Consider the following 8,139-nt stretch of genomic DNA (forward strand, 5'->3'; position numbering starts at 1 on the left):
GGGCCGGCACTGTGGTGCAGTAGGCTGAGCCTCTGCCTGCGGTACCAGCATCCCATGTGGGTGCCAGTCCTAGTCCCAGCTGCCCCTCTTCCAATCCAGCTCTCTGCTATGGCCTGGGAAAACAGTAGAAGATGGCCCAAGTGCTTGGGCCCCTAAACCCGCATGGGAGACCAGAAAGAAGCACCTGGTTCCTGGCTTCAGATTGGCTTAGCTCCAGCCATTGTGGCCATCTGGGGAGTGAACCAATGGAAGGAAGACCTTTCTCTCTGTCTCTCCCTCTCATTGTAACCCTACCTCACAAATAAATAAAATCTTTAAAAAATAATAGATGAGAGAGGCTGGCGCTGTGGTGCAGTAGGCTGAGTCTCTGCCTGTGGTGCCAGCATCCCACATGGGCGCCGGTTTGAGTCTCGGCTGCTCTACTTTCAATCCAGTTCTCTGCTATGGCCTGGGAAAGCAGTGGAAGATGACCCAAGTGCTTGGGCCCCTACATCCACATGAGAGACCTGGAAGAAGCTCCGGGCTCCTGGCTTCTGATTGGCCTAACTCCAACTGGCCATTGCAGCTATTTGGGGAGAAACTAGCAGATGGAAGACTTCTCTCTCTCTGTGTCTCTACTTCTCTCTGTAACCCTCTTTCAAATAAATAAAATAACCTTAAAAAAAAAATACCGCATTGGGGGCTGATGTTGTGCTACAGTAGATTAAGCCACTACTTGTGACACCAGCATCCCAATGCTCCATCCCATGTTGGTGTGCCATTTTGAGCCCCAGCTGCTTGGCTTCTGAACCAGCTCCCTTCTAATGCACCTAGTAAAGCAGTGGAAGATGATCCAAGTAGTTGAGCCCCGAAACCCACGTGGGAGATATAGATGGAGTTCCAAGCTCCTGGCCTGGCCCAGCTCCAGCCACTGGGGCCATTTGAAGAATGAACCAGTGAATGGAAGGTCTCTCTCTCTCTCTCTCTGTCCCTCCCTCCTTTCCCCTCTCTGTCAGTCTGCCTTTCAAATAAATAATAAACCTTTAAAAAAAAAAAAGATGCATTTGTGATGGCTACATTCCATGTTAGAGAGCCTGAGTTAAAGTCCTGGCTCCAATACAGATTCCAACTTCCTTTTATTCACACCCTGAGAAGCAGTAGGTAATCCCAAGTAGCTGGGTCTATGCCATCCATGTGGGAGACCTGGATTGAGTCTGCAGTGCAACCTGGTGTTAACATCGGGGGAATGAACCAGTGGGTGGGTTATTAATTAATTATTAATTTATTTCTCTCCCTCCCTTCAAACTTTACAAATTAACTTATCTGACACTTTCCACAGTTTTCACATTTATGCAGTTTTTTTTAGTAAACTGATCTATTAGAAAAAGTTGTTCCCAGAAATAATTATGGTACTATAATTACTTAATTAGAACTTTCTGAAGTAAGAAAGATGCCTCTCAGAAACTTGTCTCACCTATTGCATCCTCAATCTGCTTTAGCCTTCTAAAATTCAGACCCAAATTTCTTGTTTTCCACCTTGAATCTTAACTACTCAAAAATCTTCTAGAAGAAATAGGACCACTGCATGGGAAAATACAGCCGTAAGTACTTAAGCTCTTCTTTTAACCTATTTCTCTATATGGCTTTTGCAAGTGACTCATCAGGGATATATATACGTACTCTCCATCACACATACACTTATTGCTGCATTTTTAAACAATCTAAAACAATCTTCATCTAATATGTTACTACAAAAGATACTATTCAAATAAACTAATAGTCTTCATGGTATTATAACAAACTTTATTTGTATAGCATACTTATATTGTGCCTTTTCTATAAATGATAACAGCATTTGGTTCAAGGAATCTCTGAGCCCATCAAGCAGACATCATGAGTAAAGCTCAGCCGCACCCGAAGTTGAAGATCATTTATAGACACCAAGTTGTGACTGAAATGACTGTGGGCCGCCATCACGATGCAGCACGTTAAACTGCCCCTCGTGTCACTGCCATCCTGTCAGAGGGCCAGTTAAGACCCAGCTGTGTCATGACCAGTCCAGCTCCGTCCTAATGCTCTTGGGAAAGCATCAGAAGATGGCCAAAATGCTTGAGCCCCTGCAGCCACCTGGGAGACGTGGCTGGATCCCTGTCTCCTGACTTTGGCCTGGCCCAGCCCTAGCCATCGCAAACATCTAGAGAATGACCCAGCATATGGAAGATCTTTCTCTTTCTCCGTCAGTCTGTCTTTTAAATAAACAAATCTTAAAAAAAATAATTAAATGGTAGTAGACATGTCAAAGGAGTATTGTGGGAGATTTGATCCCTTTATGAAACTTGACTCAAGGATGAGGAAACTTTTCTCTGCCTAGGGTCATCTGGATATTTACAACATCATTTGTGGGCCATACAAAATTATCTATTTTAAAAATAGTTTGCTATAGATCTATCCAAGTTTCTCCTGCAGTTGCCTTGACAGTGCCAGACCAACTGAATCTGCCGACCTTATATGGCCCATGGGTTGAATGTTTTCCACATCTATTGAACAGATGAATGTGTGGATATGGCAAATAGTGGACAACAGAACAATACTGGAATGGTACTAATACAAGAAAATAGTATCATATTAGAAGCCCTGGAATAAGCATAATAATGGCTGTTCAGCAAAGAAATAATACTATGACATAAAAGTTGGGTCATGTATATTTAATATCAATCTTTTGGTTAAATAAGCTTTTTAATAGTCAAAAACTATTTAATGATTATAGGTACATTAAGCAAATATGACAATGCTAAGTATTCATTCAGAAAAAGGAGAAACATTCAAATAACTTAAGAGGTTTCCAAATTATTTAATATTTGTTTCCTTGATTAGACTAGTGCTAGAAAAGTAAGCAGCCATCTGCAACAGCCCGATCTAACCTCTTGAAATAAAATCTGAGTACTGTCAACAAGAATATTCTAGCTAACATCAATGATTCTGGGTAAATTCAGTCCAGTGTAATTCAACTAGATGCCCAATCAGTGTGTCTCAGATTCAATTTTAATTCTACTTAAAGAGGAAGAAATATAACAATAAGAGAATTTTAATGTATTGTTTGCATAATTGTTCTGTCATATACCCAATAAGCAGAAACCATATCTATAATCCTCCTTTGGAACCATAGGGTCAGGATATTTCTTTCTAGAAAGGATCTTCTTCCCTCTCTACTCAAATTTCACAAACTCATTTAGAAAACACTGAAAAAGCAAAGCCACTTAAGGAGAAATGGGGGAAAAGGAGACAGTCAAGAATTAATTATGGAAAAAGGAAATAATTATTAAGTTTTAACAATGTTAGTATTTCTCATAAAGATGTAAACCAAATTGGGTTTTACAAGAGAAGTATGCCAAAATGAACTACAAACACAGAGTATAGTCCGAGTCTATGACAATTTATTAAAAATTCTAAATTATAGGTAAACATATATCCTGAATAAGTTTTAGCCATAATCAGATTATATGGAATTCCCATATCAACAAATTTATATATAAAAACAAAGGAGTTTTTAGTTACGTAAGATGTTTGATAATCAGGAAAGTTTTCTGTTTAAAGGAATGACAAAAAGAATTTGTCTAAGAGAAGAAAATAAATAGTACACTTGTGTTATTAAACTGAGTGAAAGGTATATGGATATTGGCTACATTGTTATTCTTTATACATTATACATGCTTACAAATATTATTTCCTATGTAGTCAATAGCCATAAAACAACATATAAGTGTGAGAAAAATCTGAGCAAACATCTGTTTGTGGAAGAAACCAAATGTATATGTGCATCCAACCCATTTTTGCTAATAACATTTTAACATAAATAAAATAGAGACCATAGAAATGTGAGTTTGAAGAAAAATATCTGATAAAATCTCCTTAATTTTCCTAGGGAAAACTAGTAGTAAAGGTTTACCGGTACTTTTAAAGACAGATGTGTGTGTGTTTGTGTGTGTGTATACTATGCACACACAAATACTATATCAAAACAATTGGGCCGGCGCCGTGGCTCACTAGGCTAATCCTCCGCCTTGTGGCACCGGCACACCAGGTTCTAGTCCCGGTCGGGGCACTGGATTCTGTCCCGGTTGCCCCTTTTCCAGGCCAGCTCTCTGCTGTGGCCAGGGAGTGCAGTGGAGGATGGCCCAAGTCCTTGGGCCCTGCACCCCATGGGAGACCAGGATAAGTACCTGGCTCCTGCCATCGGATCAGCGCGGTGCGCCGGCCGAGGTGCGCCGGCCGCAGCGCGCCGGCCGTGGCAGCCATTGGAGGATGAACCAATGGCAAAAGGAAGACCTTTCTCTCTGTCTCTCTCACTGTCCACTCTGTCAAAAAAAAAAAAAAAATTGAACATGACTTACTGTGGGGAGCAACTGGGAGCAACTCGGACTAGACTAAGTTACTGGAATTAAGACTTATTCTATGCATCTGCTCTCCCACAATATGGCGCTGGGAGAGGAGGAAACAGCTTCTATACAGCTGCCTCCAGTTCAACCAATAAACTGTAGGACCTGCTCCTGATTGCAGGAGAGCAGCGTACTTGGCGTGTGGGTAGCAGAGTTGGGATTGGTGGAAGAGGACTATAAAGGAGGAGAGAGACAACATGCACCAGGAACATCTAAGGGGAACATCTAAGAGGAACACCTGAGCAGCCCCCGAGAGAGCCGGCCGGCGGTGTGCCGCTCCCCCGCGGAAGTGGGGAAAGTGGCAGGGGGAACCGCCCTTCCACGGAGGTGGAAGGGATGGTAGCCAACCCGGGAAGAACCAGCAGCAAACCCGGGAAGGGCCGAGCAGACGAAAGAACAACGCAGGGTCCTGTGTCGTTCCTCCACGAAGAGGGGGAGCGACAACTTACCACTAGTTTATCCAAAACCATCATATTTCCTTGATCACATAAAAAGTAGATTCTATTCAAACATGTAGTTCCAGAAATAAATTAAAAACCAATTTGCTAATTAGATGGGGGGAGGGAGTTGCATTGTGGCACAGCAGGTTAAGCAGTCGCCTGAGACACTGGCATCCCGTGTGAGTGCCAGTTCAAGTCCAGGCTGCTCTACTTCTGATCCAGTTCCCTACAATGCACCTGAGAAAGCAGCAGAATGTGGCCCAAGTACTTGGGCCCCTGCCACCCACATGGGAGACCTGGAAGAAGTTCCTGGCTCCTGGCTTTGTCATGGCTTGGCCTTGGCCTTTGCAGCCATTTGGGGAATGAACCAGCAGATGGAACATCTCTTTCTGTCCTCCCTGTCTAATTCTAATTCAAATTCTGCCTTTCAAAAAAAAAAAATCTTGAAAAATAAAGAGAAATGTTCACTTTATAAATATATTTTTGTGTATATACAGGTTTAACATTTACATGAGTTGTACCAGGTTTACCCATATCAACTGTATTTGCTTTATGATGGGCATATGCATTTTAATTAGGCTTTGTCTATACTAATATGAAGGGTCTTCAGAAAGTTCACAGCAAATGTATATTAAGAAAAAATCATGCATGGACTTCATTTTTTTGCACCCAAATAAGCTTATTTTTTAATTTCATCTTTTCATGTACCTGTTTGAAGCACCCTTGATAGTATACTGGTGAAGAATCTGGAGCCCATGTTCCTAAACTGAAACTTAGGTCTTCCATTCCTTAGCTATATATACTTGCGGAAATTAATTAACCTTTGTGCACTTCAGTTTCTCATCTGTAGAACACAAATAAAAGCACATACCCCCTAGGGTACTGGACCTGATTAAAACACGTATAACAGTACTGGAGCAAAGTAGGTGCTATGTATGTATATGAGCTCTTAGAACTACTACTACTATTAGTCTTGTACCATCTTTCTGAACATATGGAAAATATTCTCAGCAATTTGAATTACTGACTATAAAATATGAAGCCTGATTAACGGTAAGTTTAAAACCCTGCAATTGTAAGGAAAATAGGTGATTAATAAATCGACATAACTATTCTACCCATAACAGTCTGAGAGGATTGGTTTCCAAAAGTGCAACTATCAATTTCTTCCCTTACACAAGGGGGCAGTGATAACAAGAAAAGAATGGGGTTCTGCAACACCTCTTCCTACAGACAGTAGGGGGTGGCAGTACATATGGCTTACAGTCAGAACAAAACAGAAAGACCCAAGAGAACTGCTCTTTATTCTCTCTGGCCCTTCCTCTCTTCTTTAGCCCCAACAGAGCCTCAAGGTGAGGGAGGCATGTATAGAGAAAAATAAAAACCCAAATTAATCACCAGGGAAAACCCAGTTTTGTCTTTGAAGCAAATGAACCTCAATGTCTGAATTTGGATCCAAAGGGAAGCCCATCAGTATGGATTTTCAGCTTATCTGGCAAATTACTATAATAAGAATAATCAGAAAAGAAATTCAAATTATCTGCAAGAACAACAATATAAAACATGAAAACCAGTAGTGTTGATGTTAATCATCATCAATTAAATATATACTAATGAACCCAACCAGATAATCTCTGCTTTTGTTTCACAACATATACACTCACTGTATATATACATATAAGTGATATTATAAATAGCTCATCGAGCTGTCTTTTCTTACTTCTTAAATTCCAGCTATGTTCTGACAATCCTCTTTAAACACAGATGTTGCTCTGAAATTGAAGTCACAATGTTGGTAGCATGTGGATAATGTCATATATATACACACATATACATATATGGATAAACAGAGAGGGAGGGGAGGGAGAGAAAGGGAGTATTGAACATTTTGTTTTTGTGCTCACATTTCCTAGGATGTTCTACCTGGGAAATGCTGCAAGAAGCGCTCCACTGACAGATTCCATGTTGTTGCTCTTTATGCCAATTTTCTGTATTCCTTTTTCTTTTTTTCTTATCTCACGGTCCCAACACCAACCACACACAAGAATATTTCACACTGCCATTCTGTAATTAACCACTGCACTAGCTTTTGGCTCCAACCTCGCAAAATGCCTGAAAATGTATCCCTTTTGTTCACCATATTGTTTTGTTTTCCTCATTCCAGATATTTTCACCTAATGCAAAAATCAAGAAAGGAGCACATATGAAAAATATTTCCATTTGCCTAATGATCTTGAACTCACAATTATGATCAAGATGTTTGGTATGGTTGTGGGGTTTTTTCCTTTAATTTTCCTGGAGAGGAGCAGAGAAGGACACCCACAACACCAAATCTTCTTCCTAATGTTAATTATCATTGTTTATGTCTTGTGAAAACCATTCTAAACATTCCACACCTGGAACAGAAGACAGGATACAACTGTATCAGAGCTCTACACGCTGACGGCCAAGCTTGGAATTATTTCAGCCCTATTTTTTCTTTCCCATCTCACAACCAGCCACAATTTGCTTTTTTTTCTTTCACGTGGATACTTTATCTCGGGGAGGGGGGGCAGCTAACCATAGCTGCTCTCGATTTCCCGTAGTAAAATATCTTAGCCATGAGCCTTATTAATCTTTTATTATACCACACCTCCCTTCCCAGAGGAATTACTAATTTCACTAATAACACCTCCACCGAGCATTCCAACGACACACAGGCCAGCCCAACCTGTGCCCTACCTGGCACGTTTCACAACTACTTTTATGCTGCATTCTGGGGGCACATTTTGCAACTCGTTCTGCACCACATTCCCCGCCACGTTCAGCACTGTGCCTCGCATCTCATCCCGGGTCCCCGGCATGCAGACACTCTCTAGGTACCACATTCCAGGACACCTTCGGTGACAGCCAAGCGGCCGATCTCTACCCCTCTGAAGCCACCCTGGTGCCACGTTCGGAGCCAGCCTTGGGCCCCGGAGGGAGGCACGCCGCTGCCCACCTCGCCGTCTCCCCGCTCGCCCCCGCCCCTCTCCCCAGAGCCGAGGCGTTGCGGGCGAACGCCCCTGTCACCGAAGCGACCTTTCCTCTCCCGGTCCCCGCGGGCTCTTACCTGCCGCTCTGAGGGGATCGCTGCACGTCGGGGTCAAGCCCCAGCCCTCGGGGTCTCCGGTGAGAATCGCGCCGCCCGCCGGCGCCGCCCGCGTCTCTCAGAGCACCTCGCTGCCCCCCGACGCCCCGTGGCGGCTCTGCGCCCGGGTGCGGCGCGGCGGGCCTCGCGGCCGGCGAGCACAGCCCGCGGCGGT

The 8,139-nt window shown here is 42.8% G+C and overlaps 1 protein-coding gene across 15 annotated transcripts in view; it reads right to left on the bottom strand.

Annotated features, from left to right (window-relative positions):
* The window catches only part of TANC2 (tetratricopeptide repeat, ankyrin repeat and coiled-coil containing 2), a 438,885-nt gene extending 430,799 nt beyond the window's left edge, over positions 1 to 8,086 (bottom strand). For 12 of the 15 annotated variants that reach the window (XR_007911352.2, XM_051825098.2, XM_051825097.2 and 9 more), the window contains exon 1: positions 7,947 to 8,086. The gene's annotated coding sequence lies outside the window, so the exon portion shown is untranslated. Of the gene's footprint in view, positions 1 to 7,098; positions 7,252 to 7,946 lie in introns of all 15 variants that reach the window. The other 3 variants (XM_051825086.2, XM_070060501.1, XM_051825094.2) reach the window with 2 other exon arrangements.
* Positions 8,087 to 8,139: the final 53 nt, after the last annotated feature.

This window comes from Oryctolagus cuniculus, chromosome 17 (genome assembly GCF_964237555.1).
Source record: "Oryctolagus cuniculus chromosome 17, mOryCun1.1, whole genome shotgun sequence".
Lineage (NCBI taxonomy): Eukaryota > Metazoa > Chordata > Mammalia > Lagomorpha > Leporidae > Oryctolagus > Oryctolagus cuniculus.